Source organism: Panulirus ornatus, chromosome 43, assembly GCF_036320965.1.
Source record: "Panulirus ornatus isolate Po-2019 chromosome 43, ASM3632096v1, whole genome shotgun sequence".
In the NCBI taxonomy this organism is placed as follows: Eukaryota; Metazoa; Arthropoda; class Malacostraca; order Decapoda; family Palinuridae; genus Panulirus; species Panulirus ornatus.
The window spans coordinates 25,170,572-25,195,089 of NC_092266.1; the positions used below are offsets into that span (position 1 = coordinate 25,170,572).

The 24,518-nt window shown below is 47.8% G+C and overlaps 1 protein-coding gene across 5 annotated transcripts in view; it reads right to left on the minus strand.

The window, feature by feature from the left end:
• The window catches only part of PDZ-GEF (PDZ domain-containing guanine nucleotide exchange factor), a 467,784-nt gene extending 455,688 nt beyond the window's left edge, over nt 1–12,096 (minus strand). For 2 of the 5 annotated variants that reach the window (XM_071687283.1, XM_071687280.1), the window contains exon 1: nt 11,957–12,094. The gene's annotated coding sequence lies outside the window, so the exon portion shown is untranslated. Of the gene's footprint in view, nt 1–11,956 lie in introns of all 5 variants that reach the window. The other 3 variants (XM_071687282.1, XM_071687281.1, XM_071687284.1) reach the window with 2 other exon arrangements.
• Between the last annotated feature and the right edge of the window lie 12,422 nt (nt 12,097–24,518).

Sequence of the window (24,518 nt, forward strand, 5' to 3'; positions counted from 1 at the left end):
AACCTTAATCAAATATATAAAGCTACTTTCATTCTTCATTAACTACATTCAATGGTTCCCATAGGCCGTACTTTCCCCTGTGGCCCTTCCCTACTTAAGGGCGCCGCCCTATGACTCCCTCCCCCTCTCTCTCTCTCTCTGCAAAGCCTCCCTTCCTACCCCTCAGCCTTCCCAGCCGCTAATAATCAGCCTCATGTTCTGGCCTCTGTGTCATCAAATCTCTCGCAATTGATGGACAGCTCTTATATGCCTCGCCTCTTGATCGCAATCTTCTCTCGCTGAACAACCTTCCCTTGCCTCTCTCTCTCTCTCTCTCTCTCTCTCTCTCTCTCTCTCTCTCTCTCTCTCTCTCTCTCTCTCTCTCTCCGGCCGCTCCCCTAGAGCTCATTAAGCCCCGGTCGTACATCCTCCAAGATGACGACTGACGCACACCCCACCCCCAAGTCTGTGGTAGCCTTCTTCCCTCATCCTCACCCGCTGCTCCCGCCACTCCAGAGGCATTACTCCCTCCCTCGACAACCCTCTTCCCATGCTGATGAGCTCCACCTCTCCTTTCTCGTTCTCCAACCCCACCTCACCTTTTAACCCATCCTCCTCTTTTCAATCCCTCCCGTCGTCGCTTCCTCATTACCTCCTTTATCCCGGACATTCAGGGTACAGGTCTTGCGTAACACGCCCTCCCGCGACAAGCGGACCCGACTGACTGATTGACTGGCTACTGTTGGGCGGCGTCGAGAGCTTGGGTAAGAGTTCTACGAGCCCGTCTGGGAGGAGGAACCTGACTGACGCCCCGCTGCCTGGGGACAACCACCACCAGGGACTCGTCTCCAGGCTGGACAGGGGTGGCGTGCGTGCTCCAGCTGATGGATGACTTAAGCCCCCCTGGGAACGCGCGCCGGTGCGGCCCCAGGGGCAAGATGGTCAAGCATCTGACCTGACTTTCAAAGGGATGGGTTGGGTCAAAGGCCAGCCCATCATACCCAAGGGTCGTAATGTCGTGATTAAGGTGTTATTTATCATATTTCTATCGGTCTCATAACTCAAATATCATAACCAAGAGAAAATTATTCCTTTTTGCTATTTCATGAGTTCCTAAGGAGGAGGCACGCGAAAACACGCGCCTACCTTCACAAACGCGGTCATGAGACGGTATGTCTTCGAATGAACACATCTAGGCGATATCCAACATCAGAGTTACGTGGATATACCACACCATAAACGACATTACAGTCTTGCCAGAAGGCACAGCTATGGCAGGAGAAAGTCCCCTGCGAAAGACCCTCCGCCCTGTGCAGGTTACCTCCATAAAGCGTGACCCCATACACCACCTACCAAGCACCCCTGAACGACACCCTACTTCGCATGCCCATCAAACACGCAGACACACACACGGCACTCGAGCCCCTCTCGCTGCATAATAACTATCCACTGGCTACTGTGAACAGACCAATTAGTATCACGCTAATGACATAACTGGCTCGTTTCTCTATGTAATTAGCTCGTTATCCGCGTCTGATAACCCGTTTCCATCACATTCATGGCTTCCTGACTCTCCTGATTACGAAGGGAAAACTTGGTATGTTTGGCTGACCCTTCGATCCAGTTTCATCAAAAAATACTGTAGGGGAACCGTACACGACACCCACATCACAGTCCAACACGACACCCACATCACAGCCCAACACGACACCCACATCACAGCCCAACACGACACCCACATCAAAGCCCAACACGACACCCACATCACAGACCAACACGACACCTACATCACAGCCCAACACGACACCCACATCACAGCCCAACACGACACCCACATCAGAGCTTGGAGGTGGTTAGGGACGACGAGGATGGGACATCCAGGTACTTGGTATACCGGAGCCACGAGTACTTCCAGGTACCTGGCAATACCAGTGTGAGGCTTGACCCTTTTACCACCAGGTGCTGTACCGCCTCTGCAAGACCCCAACGTTAGCGCAAATTATACAGATTACATCAAGCCATATCGCTTAACATTACCATAAACCAATTCAGATTACATTACCCTAAACCATTCGGACTACATTATGATAAATCATGACAGAATTACATTAAGGACATTACTCCGACTGCATTATATCGCAAATTATTCACCTCATGTCGAATTATTCGACTGCATTACGTCAAAGTTATCCAGGCTACGTTGCGAGTGTTTCGCCCCGTTGCCCCTGTCGATCGAAGCGACCTGCTCGGGGCTTTAATTGACGCTTCGATACTCACGAGATCCAAGCGACCTGCTCAGGGGCTTTAATTGACGCTTCGATACTCACGATTTACGAATTCGAATAAAAGTGTCAAGATCGCATTGTTGTTTTCTTCTTCCAGACATCATCTACAAAACCGACCATGCCTGCTACCACACACACACACACACAACACGGTCAACCTATACAACGACTCTTACACAATTATGAAGATAATTTCAATCTTATCTGGGATATGTGTAGGTAAAATTTGTCCTTCTCTTCTTAAACCAGGAGCCTCCGTTACAAAATTTGATTCCGCAACTTTTGTAACACTCTCCATTTAACAATTTCCCGGCCACCGTTCTGCTCTTCTAACTCCAATTAACACGAAGCTCCATCGCAAAAGGTAATTCAGTTAACCCGACTCCCAAGAGTTTCGTGCAAATTACACTAACAAATATAATTAAGGCGATTTTTATTCACTGCCATGATGGCGAACACTTCTCACTCAGGGGAGAGGAATAAATGGAAAATATATTGGGGTAAGGACGATAAATTAGGGTAAGGGCAGTGTAAACAAGGGTAAGGACAATATACTGGGGTAAGGGCCGTGTACTCGGATAAGGACGGTGTACTGGGGTAAGAACAGTGTACTGGGGTAAGGACAGTGTACCGGGGTAAGGAGAGTCTTGGGTAAGATGAATATATGAGTGTAGGGAGAATATACTTAAGACAGTATACTTGGGTATGGACAGTATATAACGGAGTCAAGACCATATACTTGAGCAAGACTGTATATTTGGGTTACAGACTGCATTCTATGGACAATATACCATTGTAAGGAAAACACACTGGGGTTTGGACGGTATATTCCGGTAAGCACGATATGCTGCGATAAACGTAATACCTGAGGTAAGCATACTGAATTTACCAAAAACAATAGGTTAAGTATAATACACTAGGGTAAGCATAATGCACCAGGGTAAGCATAATACACCAGGTTAACCATAATACACCAGGGTAAGCATAATACTACACTAGGTAAGCATAACAATGCACCAGGGTAAGCATAATACACTAGGTTAAGCATAATACACCAGGGTAAGCATAATACACCAGGTTAATCATAATACATCAGGGTAAGCATAATACATCAGGGGAAGCATAATACATCTGGTTAAGCATAATACATCAGGGTAAGCATAATACACCAAGGGAATCATAATGCACCAGGGTAAGCATAATACACCAGGTTAAGCATAATACACCAGGGAAGCATAATACACCTAGTTAAGCATAATACATCAGGGTAAGCATAATACACCAGGGGAAGCATAATACACCTGGTTAAGCATAATACACCAGGTTAAGCATAATGCACCAGGGTAAGCATAATACACCATGGTAAGCATAATACACCATGGTAAGCATAATACACCAGGGTAAGCATAATACACCAGGTTAAGCTTAATACACCAGGGTAAGCATAATACACCAGGGTAAGCATAATACACCAGGGTAAGCATAATACACAAGGGTAAGCATAATACACCAGGTTAAGCTTAATACACCAGGGTAAGCTTAATATACCAGGGTAAGCATAATACACCAGGGTAAGCATAATACACCATGGTAAGCATAATACACCAGGGTAAGCACAGTACACTGAGGCAACCACGGTGTGCTAGGATAAGCACAGGACACCAGAATAAGCACAGGACGCCAGAATAAGCACATTACACTACTAGGATAAGCACATTACAGTATGGTAACCTCTGCTCGGCAGGGTAAGCGAGAGAGGACAGCAACAGTGTATAGTTATCAACGCCTCCTGCCCACGTCTTCAGTTTCAACCACACGGCTCTTGGCTGGCCCTGGCTAGCCTTGTTCTCCGTCTATCAGAGGAGAAGGATCAATTCCCACACACACACACACACCACCACCACCACCTCCGTGCCATCATCGGCCGTGTATCTTCACACTCGATTTTCGATCCCTCAACACGAGTATGCAAGCGCCTCTGGTGTCGGGAGACGGATGGTTGTAACGAGGTTGGCATATGCCAACAGGTCATGCCAAAGGTCGTGTCACCTTGCTCACGCTAGCTATCCCTCCCCTCCTCATCCCCCCCCCCCCACCTGGTCAACCACAACACAGACCACGACAGTGATGGAAGCTGGGGGTATGGAGTAGTGATGGAGGCTGGGGGGTATGTAGTGGTGATGGAGGCTAAGGGGTATGTAGTGGTGATGGAGGCTGGGGTTATGTAGTAGTGACGGAGGCTGGGGTATGTAGTGGTGATGGAGGCTGGGGGTATGTAGTGGTGATGGAGGTTAAGGGGTATGTAGTGGTGATGAAGGCTGGGGTATGTAGTGGCGATGGAGGCTGGGGTTATATAATGGTGGTAGTAAACTAGTTAAGTAGTGGCAGCACAGGCTGGGGTGTGTAGTGGCTATGGTGGAGTCAGGGATCAACTACGAGTGATGGAGGCTGCAGTATGGACCCACAACATGACGTAACGGGAGTGTGGTGGTCTGGAGTGTGTAATGATGGTGGATATAGGGGATTGGGGAGGGTTGGATGGATTGGTGGGGTGGAGGGGTCGGCGTATATGGGGGGGTGGTGGCGGCGAGGTTTGGGATGATAATGGTGGGCAGAGGAAGGTGGAGGGGGGTTAGAAAATAGGCCTATTACAGTGGCTGTGATTCAGGAATGTCCGAGAATTGGGGGGGGAATAGGGATGGGTTGCGGATGGGCTGCGGGTCGGGTGCTGCGGCGGGAGATATGAAGCCAAGTGGTGATGTAGGTCTGTTTGGCTAAGTACTGGAGGCTAGGGGTTGGGAAGGGGAGGGGAGGTGGTGTTCTCATTAGTGGGAAGTATCGGATGTGCAGTGGTGGGAGGGAGAGAGTGAGGTGGGTTCGGTGCTGAAGTTTGGGGGTATACAGGGATTGGCGAGGTTTAGCCTGGCGTCCGGCGAAGGTGGAGGTTGGTTGGGTTTTCTGCATATTACAGTGCTCCAGCTGGAGAGGTTTAGGGGTGTGTCTAAAGCAGGGTGTAAAAGGATGCTTGGGGGTCTGGGACCTGCTGCGCTGGTGAGGCCGGTGTGTTGTTGTGTGGTGACTAGGATGTGCAGGGATGGTGTCTGGCAGCTGAGCTGTGCAATGGATGAAGGAGCTGGCGGGCTGCGAGATAGAGCAGGCAAGCAAGCAGACAGGCGAGGAGGCAAGCAGGCAGGCAGGCAGGCAGGCCAGGCGGGCGGTCGGTCGGCCGGCCGCAGGCACGTGGAGCCACTACCACGGCGAGGAACTCTGGTGATAATTATATACACACATTAACGCCCTCCTCCTCCTCCACCACCACCCTAACCCACTGATCCCAGTCAGGAAATTTCAGGAGATGAGTCACAAACCAAGAGCAACGAACACTGTAAAGACTGACTAAAGGACCAGTGAACATGAACACGTGTATCCGTCAGACAGCGTTGGAGACAAGAATATGCACTCCTCTCAACTTTTATATATATATATATATATATATATATATATATATATATATATATATATATATATATATATGTATATACCACGTATCTATCACCATTATCTGAAAGCCAAAACTTGGCATCCTAGACTCGGCGAAAAGGGGACAAGGTTCCTCCCAAGGAACCCACTTCCTAAAGCCACCAACAGGACCCCCCCCTGGCAGCTGCAGCTTGTAAGAAGGAAAGGCACGGGGGTGGTGGCGCTGCCACGCCTGGCTGAGCGTCGACCGATATCCCTCCCCCAACGCCCTCTGATGAATCAGCCACGCCTTAGCCAGCAAACCTTCAGCTCCCTGACCAGTGAGAACCACTACCCTCGATTCACTCGAGCCGAGAGACACTAGAGGAGTAAATGCAAGAGTTAAGTATGAGGGCAGCAACGGTGGGCTCCTCCATGCAGCAGAGCGGTGTTAATATTCCTCTCCCGCGTGAAATGGGAGGACTTCTGGAGTCCCACTCGCGATATTCATTTATCATCACCACAAGTCAGGTATAGTGGGAGATGATCCAGCAGAGATGCCATTCTCTGGTCCTCGACACTCGAGTAGGTGAAAAGGATTCTCAAGATATTTATGGCGAATTCCTAATGAAGAACTCGGCCCACTAAAGAGAACTGAATTGCCCCAACCACTCCATCTCGCGAACCAACTTTCAAATAGTGGCAGAAAAATGAATATTAGAATATAAAAATCGTAGCCCTTTAGGCAAGTCTGTTCGGCCCTTGGGGCATGAAGGGGAATGACCCTTAAACCTCTCACCCTTAAGAGCCAAGGCCCAGGGCATCAAGGGTTGTACTATCGTTCTCAAGGGTCGTATCGTCGTGATCATGCTGTGTACAAGTACTTTAAGGTTCCCCACTTCCCTCCACTTCCTGCCGGTGCACAATAATGCCGACCGTGAACGTGGAGCCATGATGACAATGTCACAAAACAACGGACCTTCGTCCACACACATCCAAGCATTTAAAAACCTGGGTGTTCAGCCGATGGCGGCTGCCTGGTCACTGGGGTAATTACGGGAGTCCGTCCTTGTCAGGAGACCCTACTGAAGGCGACAGTGTCCGTGCAAGCTATAGGGGCGTCAGTCCAACTGGTCACGACCGTTACAATCGTCTTAAAGAAAAAAAAAAAAAAAAGAACCTCACACAGGAATCATTAACGTCCATTGGGTTTCAAAAAAGGATCGAACTACATGTCCGGAATTTTGATGGGGAAAAGAGGTGGTGGTAGGTATGCGAGACGGGAATAGCCGTAGCCCAGCTCCAGCCAGCGTCTCTCTCTCTCTCTCTCTCTCTCTCTCTCTCTCTCTCTCTCTCTCTCTCTCTCTCTCTCTCTCTCTCTCCTCAGTCACCCGTCTCTCCCTAATCACCCGTTCAACAGAACAAACGCATGGTTCTATGAGAGAGAGAGAGAGAGAGAGAGAGAGAGAGAGAGAGAGAGAGAGAGAGAGAGAGAGAGAGAGAGAGAGATTTACCGACTTACGACCACACTCAAGTCATCCTGCACTATCTTGCCCCCACGCGAACCAAGGCTCGCTCTGGTCACTTTCACATCAGAATGCGACGGAAAACCGCATTTCCGCTAATCAGCCTCCGTGCAAGCATTATTTTCTACCCCTGCCACACAGCTCAGGTATGACACCAACGGATGCTTTTTGCATAGCATTGCATCATGTACAGACAGTTACCTGAAGGGGTTTAAGCACAATAAACTCTCATAAATCCTCCTCATGAAACGTTAATGCCAAGAACATTTTACCAGTAAAAAAAAGAAGTCTATGGATCTCCATTATTTCACCATTTACAAGAGAATACCCCGCACCCCTTCCCTGCTTCCTTCCTGCCCACGCCACTCCATACCCTCCCGCATTTCTCGGGTCCCCATCAGGGTCGTCATTCCACCACCCCGCCAGACACAAGACTACCCCCCAAGCCCACCAATGACCGGGCTACGGCACACAAAGGAAGTACACCGCGTCGACGTTACAATTCGTCACGTTGAAGGCCAGAGGGAGGGGGACAATCACGCCTGTTATGGGGAGGGGGGTGCGTTCGTTCGTGGTCAGTTCCGCGCTGCTGGGTCTCCGCTACATTACAGTAACGGGAATCCATTCCCACTGTGTTCTCTCCCGAGTCTCCATCAAGTCCCACCAGACCAGAAAGGGATCCCAAACTCGCCCACAATGAGACACCAACGCCAGCACCACCACACCACCGGGCGCACTTCGACGTCAGGTCACGTATCTCCCAAGGCTCGTCCGCTGACGAATCCCCAGGTCATTAGGTCCCGGTGTTTAAGAGGTCCTCCGTTACCAGCCCTGGTGGTAACTGGTCCCTCCGTCCACAGACACACACACACACACACACACATACCCTCGGCGGGGAGATGGAGAGAGGGGGGAGGAACCGCGTCTCAGCCCAGCATGTGGCAGTCGTAAACTTACGTCGGGTGTGTCACCGAGGCCAGACAGAGGAACAAGAACCCTCTCCCTCGCAGGTCCCCGGGGTTGGCACGGTGCCATGTAAACAGAGGAACGTAGGGGAGTGGCGGGTGTGTGTGTGTGTGTGTGTGCGCGTGTGTGTGGGGAGATGTCTTCTGCTCGACTATCCAATCACCGTCTGCACTGATCAGAAGGTCAGGTTAAGAGGGCTTTTTGTCCTGTTGGAGGGTACCCTCGTTACAGACCATCACACCCTGTGGTTTTCCCCATGTACTCCCACGTACTGTCCTCCACCAGATAACCTCGCCGTACACCATTTGGTCATCTGTTAATCGGGTTTCTCACGCATCTCGTCCTCTCTCGTGAAGGAACAACAGGGGGAGGGGGTGAAATATACATGAAAGAAAACGGCGCTAATAAGTCTTTCAGACTCCCATTCTCTATCACCATGGTAATTGGCTACGACGTAGATCGTTACGGAATATTTTCCTGAGCGCGTGCATTACTCTCTTTTTTTTTGTACTGATGAAAGGTGGGTAAAAATTTTTTATTATTCACACCAGGTAAAAGATAAACGCGTTCACAATTACCTTAATTAATTATATTACGTTAATTACTTACAGTTCTGATGTAGCCTCGACTGGCACGAACGCCCCCTCCCCCCAAACCGTTTTTTAGGGGGACCTAAATATGACCACTTAATCTGTTTTTAGAGTGAATTCGTCTCTGAACAAAACCAAGAGTGGCGTGTGTGTGTGCGCGCGAGTCATGATGTTCATGCCTGACCGCCGGTTCCAGCGCTAACGAGGTAGCGCCAAAAACAGACGAAGAAAGGACGCATCCGTTCACGTCCATTCTGTAGCTGTCATGCGTAACGCACCGAAACCACAGCTCCCTGTTCACATACAGCCCCCACAGACCTCTCCATGGTTTAACCCAGACGCTCCCGTCCACTGGCAGCACGTCAGCCCCTGTATACCATACCGTTCCAGTTCACTCTATCCCGTGCGGGCATTTCATCCTCCTGCATGTTCAGGCATCGATCGCTCTGAATCTTTTTCACTCCATCATTCCATTTCCAATTTGGTCTCACCATTCTCCTCGTTCCCTCCACTTCCCAAATACATACATCACTTACATACACACAAAATAATGACAAAAAGACGCACTCATACACAAAAAAATATGAGAGAGAGAGAGAGAGAGAGAGAGAGAGAGAGAGAGAGAGAGAGAGAGAGAGAGAGAGAGAGAGAGAGAGAGAGAGCCGGACATGCCTCTTCCACTGGTCGCCAAGGATTATCTCCCTTCGTGACGCATCTTTACAAACCTGAGACTTCCAAAGAACTCGAGGTACTCGGGCGATAGCCCTCCTGACAAAGCCCCCCGGGGAGCATTGAGGCTTAAAACCCCCCTTCCAACCACGACGGTGCCACCTTATTCGGCACGACGCGCCGTTGCGAACACCTCGAGCGAGGCGGTACTACGCACCCTTCCCAGCACAGCGGTGCGACGACCCCTTATACACGACGTTACGCCCCCTCCGAGCATGGTGGGTGGAGTACTGTGCTCTTCCAGGATCGGACGTACGACCACCGAGTCCTGACTGTGTCTTTGAGTACGACGGTATACGACCCTAGGCTACGAATGTCTCAAAGGTTATGACCTGACCCTCACGGACCGGGTCAAGGGCAACAAGGCAATCGTGGCCAGAAGCAGCATATCGTCGAACTCAAGGGCTGTCCCGTTCATCCTTAAAGGGTTAAGCTAGAGGGAAAACGAACAAAAAACAAACAAACAAACAAACACACAAACACACACACACACACACACACCAGCCTAAACAGTCAAGTCATACATTACAAAGGTTGCAATGTCCCTTCTCTTCAACAGATGGCGTTGCCATATTAACATCTTCAAATGCTGTGGCATCCTCCAGAAGCCTTCGCTGTGATGGTTTGACAAGAAAGAAAAAACAATTCGCATAAATTTCATTGAAAAAGAAAAGGTGGTAGCATGAACCAAATGAGCTCACCCCAACCGAAAAGAAAAAAAAAAATACGAACACACACACACACACCTTCAAGTACACACTGTCTGTTTACGGTAGCCGCTCGCTATCAATGTGGCCTTTAAGGACGACGGACGTGTCCCGTTGCGATAAATGGCACTTTAGGATGTCGGTCAGGGTAATACCGACCTTAAACGTCCTGCCCCCCAACTGCCAACACCCCCTTCCCTACACAGTGAGTGAGAGAGAGAGAGAGAGAGAGAGAGAGAGAGAGAGAGAGAGAGAGAGAGAGAGAGAGAGAGAGAGAGAGAGAGAGAGAGAGAGAGAGAGACTAGGAACCAGTGAAATACGACTATTTTTCTCTTAATTTTACGAGACTGGATGACAAGAAACGTACACAGCGACGTAAATGACGCGGGCAATAACAAATAAAAGGATAAAAAAGCGACGCCATGACTAAACTAGAGAGGATGACGTCTCCACTGTCATCATCTATAACCACACCAGTTACAACAGGATGACCCCCGGGCCACTGTATTGTTATGGGAGGACACTGACATACGCGACGAACCCCGCGAGTCTGAGGACAAACGAGAGAGAGAGAGAGAGAGAGAGAGAGAGAGAGAGAGAGAGAGAGAGAGAGAGAGAGAGAGAGAGAGAGAGAGACCATAGGAACTTTAAATAACGTTACCAACCGCCGTCCCAGCAGTGGATCTACGTAGGTGCTCCTGGCGCCTCCCGACGGTGCCTGACGGAGGGACCAGGAGCTCACGTGTGACACTTTCGTCAGCTCCTCGTATTTCTTCCACCGAGTGACAACTGAAGTCAAACATGACACCCTCAAAATAACTACAGAGCACTCATGAAATGCACCAAGACTAAACCTCACATGTACACAAGAATAAAAATATCCCAATGCACACCACAGTAAACACACAGTCACTCACACCAACACATCCCAACATTTCGTGATGATGCACAGGTCATTGATAGTACAACACAACACATTACCACTACGGCGGCGTGGGACAGGAGCAATCCACACCACAAAATATCGTCACTGAAACGCAAGGGGCAACATACCCCTTGGGAACGCCACTGTCACAGAAACTAACACACACACAAAACATATCCACTCCTTCGGGTACATGAGATTGCGTATTCCCCACAGCAGCGGATGGTACATATCCACACGGCAGCCACAGAGAGACTGGCGAGGTCTCGCAGCCCACATCCAAGGCTCAGCCCACACAAAAATCCCCCTCTTGTTTCCCGGAGTCAAGCGATCAGTGTCTCCCAGTGGTGACGGTGGCCTTGCTTGTGGTGTGAGTCAGCGCCGCGCGAGGGCACGGAGTCTACGTAGTCCAGTACAGCCCGATGTGGCCGCCACCAGGCAGCACTACAATCTCGACAAGCCGTTAGATAAGGTACCAAACACACTCACTCACAGCTCAGCCCGTCTCAGCCAGCCTGAGCCCAGTTCCCGACGCTCCACCGATAACAAGAGTGTCACACAGTTCCTTCGCACACAATCGCGTTTCCGATACACACTTTCTTGCGGGGGAAACCCCAACCCCTCGTCGCTTGTAACAGCACATTTCTTTTCCTTTTTTTTTTTGGTACACTAGTAAAATAGTTTATAGGACGACACACACCACGACGCACACCGTGGACACGGTGGAGCGTTCGGATCGTAGGTTTGACCGTACTGGCACACTCTAGGTCGGGGGCGTTGGGTGGGTTACCCCTGGGGCGTCGTGGTAGGGCGCGGGGGCAGCCGTTCGCCAGACCTGCGCGAGGCTCACTGCCGCCCAGGGAATGACTCGGGCAGGGCAGCGCAGCGGGCAGCATCCACCATGGCACACTCCTGCACTGCCTCGACCACTAAACAGACGGAAGAACCACCGATTCCGCTCATTCCAGCGGCCGCCTAGCGCGCGTAGACACACACACACACACACACACACACACAATCCAACCCACGCCATAATGAGATAATGCGTCTTGCATTTAAACTTTTTGATCATTACGACCGTGATAGCATCGCAGACTTTAGTAATCATTTTCAGCTTTTAAGAATAAATCGTTCTGCCACTTCGCATCTGCACCCGCCGATCATGAAGACCTGTCAACAACACATGTGAAACTACAAGCCACACATGCCCACCGCGTGGACCCCACAGCGAGCGCTCAGCGCGCCTCTATCCCTCACTCAGTCCGTCCGCCTCGCAGACTGGAGTTGGACAAGGTACTACGCTCCCACCACGACAAATCAATGACGTATCATGTCCCCCCCCCAATGAGACCAGGAATTTAAATCATCACCAAAGGATAATTCAACTGGAGGAGAAGAGGAGAGTCACTTACTACTTTTTAACGTTAAAAAAACCTAAAAAGAAAAAAGAAATAAAAGTAAATAAGAAAACGGACAGGATGCAGCTGTTGAGGGGAAAGAAAACGAGAACATAAACATATCTAAAGCTTAGCGGTGCACGTAAAGAAACAGGCATCACAAGAACCACCCGCTGAGTTGCCAGCGACCACAATTGTTAATCATGTGACGCAGTGGGTCGCCCTGTGCTGCTGCTGCTGCTGGCTGCCCGGTGCACCTCATCGATGGCTGGATCACTTTTTAGTCAATCAGTTCTCGGGACGTCACTTGACTAAATCAATCAAACACAACCTTGACGGCACATGATTAATCAGATGACAATTCCAGAGTTCTCCCTTACTCATCCAATCAAGAAAATGGAGAGAGAGAGAGGGAGAGAAAAATACTAATAGACCAGCCAGTCATTTACTTCAATGAGGTACATATAACAGTTATCAATTTCCTTTCTCGTAACCAATACTAAATGTACTTTGAATAATAATAATAATAATAATAATAATAATAATAATAATAATAATAATAATAATAATGATAATAATAATAATAATAATAATAATAATAATAATAATAATAATAATAATAATAATGATAATGATAATAATAATAATAATAATAATAATAATGATAAATAATAATAATAATGATAATAATAATAATAAATAACAATAATAATAATAATAATAATAATAATAATAATAATAATGATAATAATAATAATGATAATAATAATAATGAATAAAAATGATATTTACTGAGCGCAGATAACACACGTGAAGCCAGGGTGGAATACATTTCCACAAGTTTACTGAACATACGTGGGAAACAGGGACAGAATAAATCCTACCGAACATTGAATCATTTCCTTTCACACCAGCTGCCGCCTCTGACAGACATATCACACATGCTCATTTTACAGTTGCAAGAATTAAAAGCTGACGTGACTAAGGGAGGCTATATATTAATTAGTTACCATGCAGTGAAACCCAGCGCATATCTCTATTGCCTCGACCAAGCGTATCTCACCTTTAATCTTGATCAAAATGGCTAAAAAAAAAAAAAAAAGGATTATAAGAATGTTAAAAATCGAGTAATTAAAACAAAAAAACTATTAAAAGTTTGATTTTAACGACATATCTTTTAAGCCACACACACACACACACACACACACACAAAGGTCTGCAATATCGTAAGCGTTAAATTTTTGGTAAATAAAAGTCTTTTAAAATAGACTACAAATGCAATCACTTCGCCACTTGCTAACTTCACTAACGTAACCCACACGTCTTGTAGGGTTTTTGGAAGAGAATGGTCACAAACATGGGAGATAAAAAAAATCAATTATTTCGTAATAATAATGATAGTGTCAGTCCAATTTTTTGTTGTTGTTGATGGTAGAAATATTCCATGTGTGTGTGTGTGTGTGTGTGTGTGTGTGTGTGTGTGTGTGTGTGTGTGTGTGAAATTACATCTGCAATGTACGGGGAGGGAGTGTCACACTCGTGGGGGGGGCCATCTCTTGAAACATCTCTCTCGCACAACTTTTTAAACTTACGTACGGCGTCCAAATTCGCAGTTTCCTTACTCTATCCCTTCCAATCATCCAACAATTACACTAGTAAAGATGATTCTTTATTTTTTTTTTTGAACAAGTTATCTTGCTTAGTTTCGTATCATGCCCTCTGGTTGTTCTGTTCTTAAAATCTTTCGAAGAACTGTTCACTGCAGACATCATCATTCTTCAAACAGTTGCAAAACCTCGAAGGCTGTGATCAGGCCACCCCTGACCCTTCTTTCCTCCATGGAGAACAAATTAAAAGGCATCTAAACCTCTTCCTGTAACTCGACTCTCTTCATGATGGTGCTGTCTTTGGTTTCCCCGTCCTCTGAACCTCCTCTATTAGTTCTTCGTATTTTAGTGCGAGCGGTGACCAAACGCCAGAAGCATGGTCCAGTTTTTGGCCTTAATGCAGCGTGTGAAGAGGTCGCTTTGACGAATCTTTAATCCATATACTTACTTGATCAGTGCGCTGAGAGAGAGAGAGAGAGAGAGAGAGAGAGAGAGAGAGAGAGAGAGAGAGAGAGAGAGAGAGAGAGAGAGAGTATCTACGCAGACAGACATTCTGCCTATGAGCCTAAGGGGGGTGGCGTGCAGCAACGCTCACCGAACGTGAGCACGTCTTGCTTGATGATGAAGATGATAATAACAGTGACGCTCATTACATAATTCTCAGTCCTGGGTTCATCTGAGAGGACTGACCCCCTACCACCCGTAACCTCACTATCTTCTATGTTACTGTAATCATTATCCCATGCATGTTTCTGATTTCCTCCTGGAAGTACAAGTGGTTAATTCTGATCCCTCTCTCTCTTTTGCAAGGTTCTCTCGTGTATTTGCGTCTGGTATCTTTCTCTAATATCCCAAGGTATTCTTTTCTTGCTGCCGTTTCGTATCATCTCAAAGAAGGAGGCTGGCATTTCCAACCGGCCCCGGAGATCTGTTCTCTCCAAGCTCGGTCAGTCATTCTGTTTACATCCCTTTCAGACACCCCCTGTATCAGAGTTTGCCTTGTCACCGTGATGGCCCTCTGTGGTGTAGTGGTCAGCGTTGCTGACAATGACGCAATCTACGGGGCCGCCCGGAGTCGAGGGCATAGGTTCGAATCCTTGTTGCGACAGTCGGTCCACAGTCAGCCCACCTGTTCATCCTTAGGGGTGGTTCATACATTTTGAGTTACATACTGATTTTTGGACTTTTCAGTTAACATCTTACATGTCTACTTCTAGGTCTTTCCTCGTGTCTCTGATATCTTAATTTTTTGCTCTAATAATGTATGAAAATTGCAAATTTGGGTTTCCTGTCCATGTTTTGTGTCATCTCATTCATTCACAGTTATCTAAAACAGATTCAATCATTTCCTCATCACCGCAACTTATTTTCTCATCAAGCTCTTTTGATCTCCCCTACCTCACTGCTGAGTTTATTCCTTTCCATTTTCTTTTATTCATCTGCAGTTTTCCATCTCTTGATATTTTCCGTTTAACATCATCATTCCTTTGGGTTGGTATTAACCCCACTGAATACGTCTTATTTTCTCACAGAATCGTTTCGTGTTCGCCTCTGTGTTATTTTCTTTGAGGACCTCACTCGTGTGTAACTGGCATCGGTTCCTTTATCCTTCAATCTATTACGCTGCGGTAAGAATTCGCTCGACCTGATGTACTCCACATATATGGTATCAAATGTTCACATTCGTGTCTTGCCAAGCATCATACAATAGTCATGTCTATGATACTGTGATACGATAAGCTTGTATCACTCATTTTTATGTCTTTAAACAGGTCTATTCTCATGTTTCCTCTTGTAGGATCAATGGTTTAGCTGCACAAGAATGAGTAACTCACACATATCAATTGACCTCTGGAACTGTTTTCTATTCATCTGCAGATCCATCATTCTTTTCTTCATTTGTGTCTACACGCGCACTCTTCCTCCCGTTTCGTGCCATTCGGGAAAATGGTTTAAAGTGGAGTCACCACACCATATGATTACCACATGAAGTTTCGTTATTTCCGAGGGATAGAGAAGAGAGAGAGAGAGAGAGAGAGAGAGAGAGAGAGAGAGAGAGAGAGAGAGAGAGAGAGAGAGGATGGAAGGAGGGGAAGTCTGTACACATATATTTAAACATAGGAAATTGCACATATGTGCACTTGCCTGCATATGTATCTAAATTGGACTTGAGGAAATGGAAGAACACTTAACGTATACTCAATTCTTAACAACCTCCTGAGAGCCGAGAAAAGAACAGGGACGAGAGAGAGAGAGAGAGAGAGAGAGAGAGAGAGAGAGAGAGAGAGAGAGAGAGAGAGAGAGAGAGAGAGAGAAACGAGACACACGAAACACTTCATCCAAGGACGGGAGGACACTCGTTCAAGAAATCGGCGCCGGCATAAACGATATCATGGGAGACGCTAAATTACGAAGTATCTCTTCACTTACTCCGTCCGGGCTGGGTGTGAACTTGACGCCTGGTTACCGCGTCTCGCGAGCACGCCTTGTTTGATCCCTTGCCTCTTTGGGAGAATATTGCATCAAGGTTTCATGGAAAAAAAACTCCCTTAATGAGGCCGTCACTGAAACTCCTCTCCATCAACAGACCCGGAGAGAACCAGAGGTTCCCCCGAGCACCCGCAGCAAGTGCAAGAGGTGAAGGTGGTCAGAGGGGAAGCCACTGTGAAGGTGATGCCGGTAACAGCTCCTCTTCATAACGCACCCGGCACGTTCACTGCTTATGACAGAGTCTGGTGACACTCTACACTGCCTGAAATAGTATCTAATGCTTCTACCCTGCTTCAGAAAGCGTCTAAAGCTACTGTACTGCTTCGCACAGTCTCTGATGCTTCTAAACTCCCTTCAAATGGTTTTCTAATGCTTATAACCAACTTCAAAAGGTTTCTGGTGCTTTCAATACTGCTGCTAACAGTTTCTGATCCTTCTATACTACTAATGAGATTTTCTGATGCTTCTATAGTGTTTCTGACAGTTTCTCTAGCTTCTACAGTGCTTCAATTATTTTCTGATATTTCTGCACTGATTCGAATGCTTTTAACAGCTTCTGATGCGCTTTACTGCTTTTAACAGTTTCTGACGCTTCTGTACTGCTTCTAACACTTTCTGATGCTTCTATCACTTTCTGATGCTTCTATATTGCTTCTAACAGTTTCTGATGCTTCTATAACTCTGGCAGTTGCTAATGCTGCTTCTGGGATCAATCCATTTTATTTCCAGACTGAGTTTGACAAAACGGGGCAAAAAAAAGAGAAAAAAATAGCTTCGTACACCTCTTCTGGCACGATAACAGTTATGACGCCTCGGCCAATTGGTGTCTGACATAGGTTCCGACACGTCTTCCAGCGCTGCCTGCGGTATGGGTTCTGACACCTCAATTTGACACGAGGGTGTCTGATACACCACGATGCAGCCTCTGACACCTACATCTGCCACGACCAGCGTCCCGGGACGGTCGGTGGGCAATATGGAGGGGCTGCCACAATTTCTCTAATCTGAGACGTGAATAAGACCGTCTTTGAAGAGGGGCATCTCTCTCTCTCTCTCTCTCTCTCTCTCTCTCTCTCTCTCTCTCTCTCTCTCTCTCTCTCTGCCGTCCGCTGCTGATCCGCCCTGTACCGAACCCCTATTTCCCCTCCTCCTCCTCCCTCCTCCACGTGACGTCACGCCCTCCTCCTCCTCTTCCTCGGCCAGCCAATCAATGCACCCGCACCAGGGAGGAACCGTCCAATTAAGTTGGAGAGATGAATCACTCGTGCACTTACACGGTTAGGGCGATATCAGGTCCCGATAGGGAACCACGGGGTTCTAAAAGAAGGGGGTGGGGTGGCGATGCACTCCTCAAGAAGAGAGAGAGAGAGAGAGAGAGAGAGAGAGAGAGAGAGAGAGAGAGAGAGAGAGAGAGAGAGAGAGAGATAGAGATAGAGAGAGAGAGAGAGAGAGAGAGAGAGACAGACAGACAGACAGACAGACAGACAGAGAGAGAGAGAGAGAGAGAGAGAGAGAGAGAGAGAGAGAGAGAGAGAGAGAGCGCAATCTTATCATTCTATATTTTGGCTTCTTGCTACAAGAAAAATCCATATTCACTTAAATCAACGTTTCCCATATATCTAATACTTCCCTAATACCTTCATTCCTTACATTATTTTTCTATGATCAAAATCTGAAGGTTTTTCAGTTGGTGGTTGGTTTGGTGGATGTCTGAGGTCCAAGCCCATCGACTCGTAAAATTTTGAACAACATCTTCATGTGCTCAAAAGGCTCACTGCATACATGTTAGCGTATGTGTGTGTGTGTGTGTGTGTGTGTGTGTGTGTGTGTGTGTGTGTGTGTGTGTGCGTGTGTGCGTGTGTATTCTGTGTTTACAAATGAACGAAGTGATGGATGGTACTCACACCTGAGGAAAAGTCAATAAATATGCACTTTTCCGTCTTTTTCCCCCTTTTTTTGAAATGAAAAACGAAATAGTAAAAGCAAAAAAAAAATAATAAACACGCCCGAGAATTTTTTGGGGGAAAGGTTTTCCAGTAACAAGGAATGAAGTTTGCATATGTGTTCCACACCCCCCCCCCCCCCCCCCCAGATCACAAAAAAAAAATTACAATATATTATATTAAGCGCCACGGGAGCGCTTGCCGAAAAAAAAAATGGGGAGATGCATGCTTTCCAGCCTTCCAGCCTGCTTTCCAGCCAGCCAGCCTTCCAGCCCGCGGGCGCGTGCCTGTGTAATATTGCCATTTATGGGATGCTCTAGGGAGAGGAGTGCTGGGCATCCGGCTGACGCCAAGCTGGTCCTCCAGCACTACTAACCTTTACGAGACAGCGACTGTGGAGGGCAATACAGTCAACACGGAGGCCATGCCCAGACCAGGGCGCAACACCAACTACGAAGACACAGGACACACACACACACAAATACCAGGTCATAAAACGCATCCAGTACCAGGCCACGCAACACATGACCAGGACCACGTGTAACACAAGCCAGTGTGGCATAAAATGCATAAAACATAAGAACTCGGCACACAAGCCTCGCACCGGAGCGGCCGGGAAGGCCAATTCCTCACCACCTCACTAAACTCTGTCAACGAGCGCTACAGTATTTACAAACGCTGTGGAGGTTGGGTCGATCAAGAGAAGGATAAAACCTGGAAAGAACTGAAGTATAAAACAAGAGAGGCACTGCCAATAAAGCCATGGATGGATGGCAGAAAGACAACGTTGCTGCTAATGCTGCTGTAGCTGTCATGTTCGCCAAGACTTCGCCTTGTCCATCTGATGGCCCGGCTTCAGCGAGAAGGACGTTAATCATACACTAGATTAGGCAAACGACAGGTAAGGATCGGTGGTGGGTGGAAGGGGTGGAAGGTGGCTGCGGAGCTGGCAAGACAAGACAGGTGGTTTGGGAGAGCCAGAGGTAGAATACGTCACACTGGGAATCTTGGCAGAGTCAGGCATTCAAGTTTTACAGCTCCACACGTATTACCCTGCGATCTTCTTCATATAAGTGACGAGCTTCTTTCCAAGGTGTACCAGACCATCCAGGGTGACACACTCAGAAAAAATACAAACCTGTTACTTATGGGCAAAAAATAAGATATCTGACGCTGGGGACCCCTTAGTTTAACACTGGGGACACCATTGTGATGGAGAGAAAACAGAAGACAAGAGAACATCCACAGGCCTGGCTCACACGGCGATGACCCATCGTAAGGTTCGTTAGGCACAAGGTGGGAATCGGCCTATGGGTCTGGCAAAGACGAGGCCTTTGTGTCCTCAGTATATATTTTGCGCTATCGCTCACAGGATGAGCAATGGAGTGTATATCAAACTAGCTGCTTCAGCGGCACAAATCAAATCAAAGCTGAACAGGCCGGAAGCTACTCAAAAGAACTGTTCTTTATATCTTTATTTTTCCCCCACACCGGAAGAGATGAAATTCTTCTCCACTGAAAAGCAAGTTGGTCTCGGATGCCCAGCTGATGACTTCGTTCATATATCTCTGCAGGGGACGACATGGAACTGTGGTATGTGTTACATGTGTGAGCCCACCTCAGACGAACCCTGGTGCCAGTGGACCCGAGAGGAAGACGGTTAATGTGGCTCTTGACGCTGATGAAGGAGGTGTGATGACAAGATACACTGCAGGCCAGACACTGCTCCTGGGTCAGGGACGTGCTCAGGGCACCAGCCAACGCTCAAGGGATAAACACCGGTTCAAAGACCAGCCAATACAAGTAAGAGGGCCAGGGACATGTTCAAAGCCAGCCACCGCTCGACGGCTAAGTGGAAGCTCAAGGGCCAGCCATCACTCTTCGGCTAGGTAAAGGTTCAAGGGTCAGTCGTCGCTCGACGACCAGGTTAAGGCTCGAGGACAAACCAACACTCAAGAGCCGGAAAAGCTTCGAAGGCAAGGTACATACCCAGAAGACAGTCTGCGCTTGATAGCCAATCATATGATCAAGAATGTTCGAGTATCTGGGAACAAGTTCAAGGTTCAGCCGATGTTCGAGGACCATCTAACACTCGATAACCATGCTGAAGTACTAGTACACCGCCGGTGTACTACTACTTCAGCACAAACGAACGTGCATACGTCCTATAATACAAGTGACCGTGTATAAGTACTGCTGTACTCACGAACGTGTACATACATCACAATACTCACAAAAATGCAGACGTAATCATTACACGTAAGGAGAAACAATGGCACGATCTTTCACCTCACATCATGAAACACCAGCTTCTCAGGTTGAAGGTAACACAGATTGAAAAAAAAAAATCACCTACACACCTCACACAACTGAAGAGCGTAGCAGCGTCGTGTCATTACACCTGACCCTTGGGGATCAAGGTCAAAGGCCAGGTCATCATCACTAAGAATCGCAACGTCGTGATCAAGGGGTCGTTCCTGTCGTATTCAAGGACTGCGCCGCTTTTGTTCAGGAATTCTACCGTTTTGTGCGAGGATCGTACCGCCGTAATCAAGGATCGCAAGGTCGTGTTCAAGGACGGTACCATCCTGATGAAGGGTCGTCGCAACGTAATGCTCAAGGATCGTAACGTCGTGATCAAGAGGTCCACAAGACGCGACCCAGCTTGAGCAGCTCACATCCTCAGCTCTCCCTCCCCAGTAGCGCCCACCGTTTGTTTACACCTCACTCACCTGCCACTTGGGCATTACCCTGAACACCATCACAGCGAGGGGAGGCCGGCCGCAAGAGCACGCAGCTGTGAACCCAAAGCTGAGCTTTCATAACCCTGAGTCAGCAAGTACCAAAAACGTAGTGGGGGTAGGTATGGTCTGAACAATCATTCTGAACTCCTGAATGAGCCGATGTCGTGGGGATTTTCCTTTTTTTTCCCCGACTGGTGTCTATATCGTGACGTCGATGGGCCGTTACTGACCCCTGGCAAACGAGAAGCCAGAAACCCTAACATCCCAGCAAACTTGAACACGGCGTGTGGGTACGCTGTCAGGCGTTGATCCACTGGGTCATATGTAAAGACTAGTTCCATCCTTTCTCGAGTGCACATGAGCAGTGAGAGCGATCTCCTGTTACCATCAACGTCACACACAGCCGCGTGCACCAAACCTCCCTCCATCCGTGACGCAAACAAACATGCGCACACCGGTCACGCCTGCCTCCAATCAAGCAAGGATGACGGAGCACCTTCCCCCTCACCTTGGCCCGTTTCCTGAAGCTCAGGGACCTTAAATCTGACCTAGAAGTGATATTTTCCTTAATGATGACGCCATGCCACTGGCCTGAGCCCCATATATATCGTACCCGACACATGGGGTTCGACCAAGCCACGACTCTAAACCTTGTAGCTGTCTTCCTCGACCTAAAACCACTGCTTCCTCCTCCTCATGTATCATGCACATCCACTTGCCTACTAACAGCATCATCATTATCGTGCACATCTCCTCAGCGTCAGGCTAGGTTGAGGCTGGACAATCTTCAACATATACTTTTATCTCATACATCTGGTAGGTCAATACTGAACCAGCGTTTCATTCAAGAATATACTTACGATCACTTCAGTATCACAAGAGAGGCCCTGCCCCTTTCATTATGGTCCCCAGCGATATATCTTTTGATAGTAAAATACAAAGTTCAGAAATAACGTATCTCTATACGAATAAAATACCCCAGACCACAATCATATGACTGTCACGAGATAACATCAATATCTTCGCCTCTCTCCAGCCAACCCATCTCCCAATGGTGCTACAAACGCAAGAATAGAACCTAAATGAAATCATCCATTACGTATTAATGGGTATAGTATTCCTTTATAGCATCAAGGCTATCGTTTAGTAATAATCAAATGTAATGGACACGATAAACACAAGATCTACAACCAGCTCATGGCATTAGTGAGCATACTGTGAACAACGTTAACGCACGAAAAAGGATGATGTCTCCCAGTGTCGAGAACACGACGTAGGACGAAGCCACCTAGCTCTTGCCAGTGGACGATATGGAGTAACATCTGCTGTAATCATTTCCATACTTTCCATGTCGATGAAAGGCGACTTGTGGATGGTAGAGAACGAATGAAAAGAAAGGAAGAAAAAAAAGACAAGACTAACTAACTGACGGAAAACTCAACGTAGGACGACAACCACAAAAGAAAGAAAAAAAAAAAACGATGCGGGATCATTAAGAAAAAGGCAACACGGTGTAAGGTTTGAGTTTCCTCTGGGCGCCGGTGAGGCAGCACTGGTGACGGGCGGCGGAGGCGCTGGTGACCAATTTGCAGACAAAAGACCTCACCTCCCAACCCCTAGATTGAGTCTCGTTTTCTTCTTCTGGCAGAGGGATCGATAAGGCAGTGAGCGACGACATCAGTGACGGGTGGTCGAGAGGATGATGATGATTTCTTCCCGGCCGACAAGAATTTCGGCCACACGGCGCAAAACACCGGAAGAAAAAGTGTCTCAGCCAGGCGCCCATGGGAGCACGGAACACCGCCTATTGTACGTCACACGTTTCTTAGGGCCCAGTTCCTCTCATCCAGTCACCTGCTCTCAACCACTCACAGTTAAACTCCTGTGTCATTTGGGCTGTCAAGGAGATGGAGGAAGAGCAAAAACGAAGTAGAACTAGCAGTCGTAGCAGCAGGCAGCAGTAGTAGCTGTAGTAGCAGATGTAGTTACTGAAGAATGGGTCTTCAGCATAAATTGCATCGCAAACAACAGTCGAAAGTAATTTTACTCTTCAACTTCAAACTTCGCAACAAGTGAACTACGTGCCGACGCTTAATCACTTCTGACCGAAACTATGCCATTTAAACTGAGTTCGAGGGAATGTGAGGAGTGTGCAAAAGTTGGCACCAAAACAAGTGGGCAAACACTCTTATTATCAAAACTTTCAACTTGCTACTATCGCCTCGTCCCATCGGGGGCACTAATTCTACGACCCGCAGCAACATGCCATATTCATGCACCTCAACAATGACCCACCCAAACTCATTAAAAGAAAACAGCAAAAGGTCGTCTGTCTTAAGTTTGGCAGACTGCGCCAATCAACTCAAATTACCGTCACGTCGTGGGCAGGATGTCCCCCAGGGGATGGACCCCCACCTTCAGAGCGATGCCAGAACATACAAACACGTGTAACCCTACAGACGGGTGCCTTCATCTTCACTTAAACCAGGGGCGACTCGGCCCACTATGTGGGACAAGGGCGCCCATGGCATCAGCGGGGTCTGACGTGATGACAGGACCAGTGTTTGCGCTGGGTGCTGGGATGATTGCGTTTACAAGCTCGTGATGTCTTACAGGGACACTGTGAGGAGAGTGCTTTGTGATAAGAGAAAATAATGATGGTATTTAACATCCTGGCAATAAAAACAACTCCTATTAATTGTTGAGTGATGATCAATACTCGTGCGGCGGGTTCTGGCATGAACAGGGTAGGATATGGTCATGGCTGTGTGAGGAGGGTCTTAAGAAAAGTGTGGAGGGTTGTTGTGTATCGGGGAGACCTGGTGCAATGGGTCGTGGCGTGCAGTGGTGTATGGTGTGCTGAAGGGTCGCAGTGTGTAGTAAGGTATGATGTGTGGAGGATAGCAGTGCGGTGAGGATCGTAGTGTTGCAGTGACTCGTAGTGGGGCACGGTGTGAGGGGGGGAAGGGGATCATGAAGATGGACAGAAACACACTGTTAGAGCAGCGTGGTGTCGTCCATAGTGCGCGGCGGCGGAGGGCCAAGGAGCGTTAAAGGAGCGAGGGATCTTATCGAACACAGGAGCACCGGAGAGTGGAGGCTGATGATGGTCTGCATTGCTAAAGGCACGAGTGAAGTCTGGGAGGGACTGGCCCTTTATGCCGAGATCAG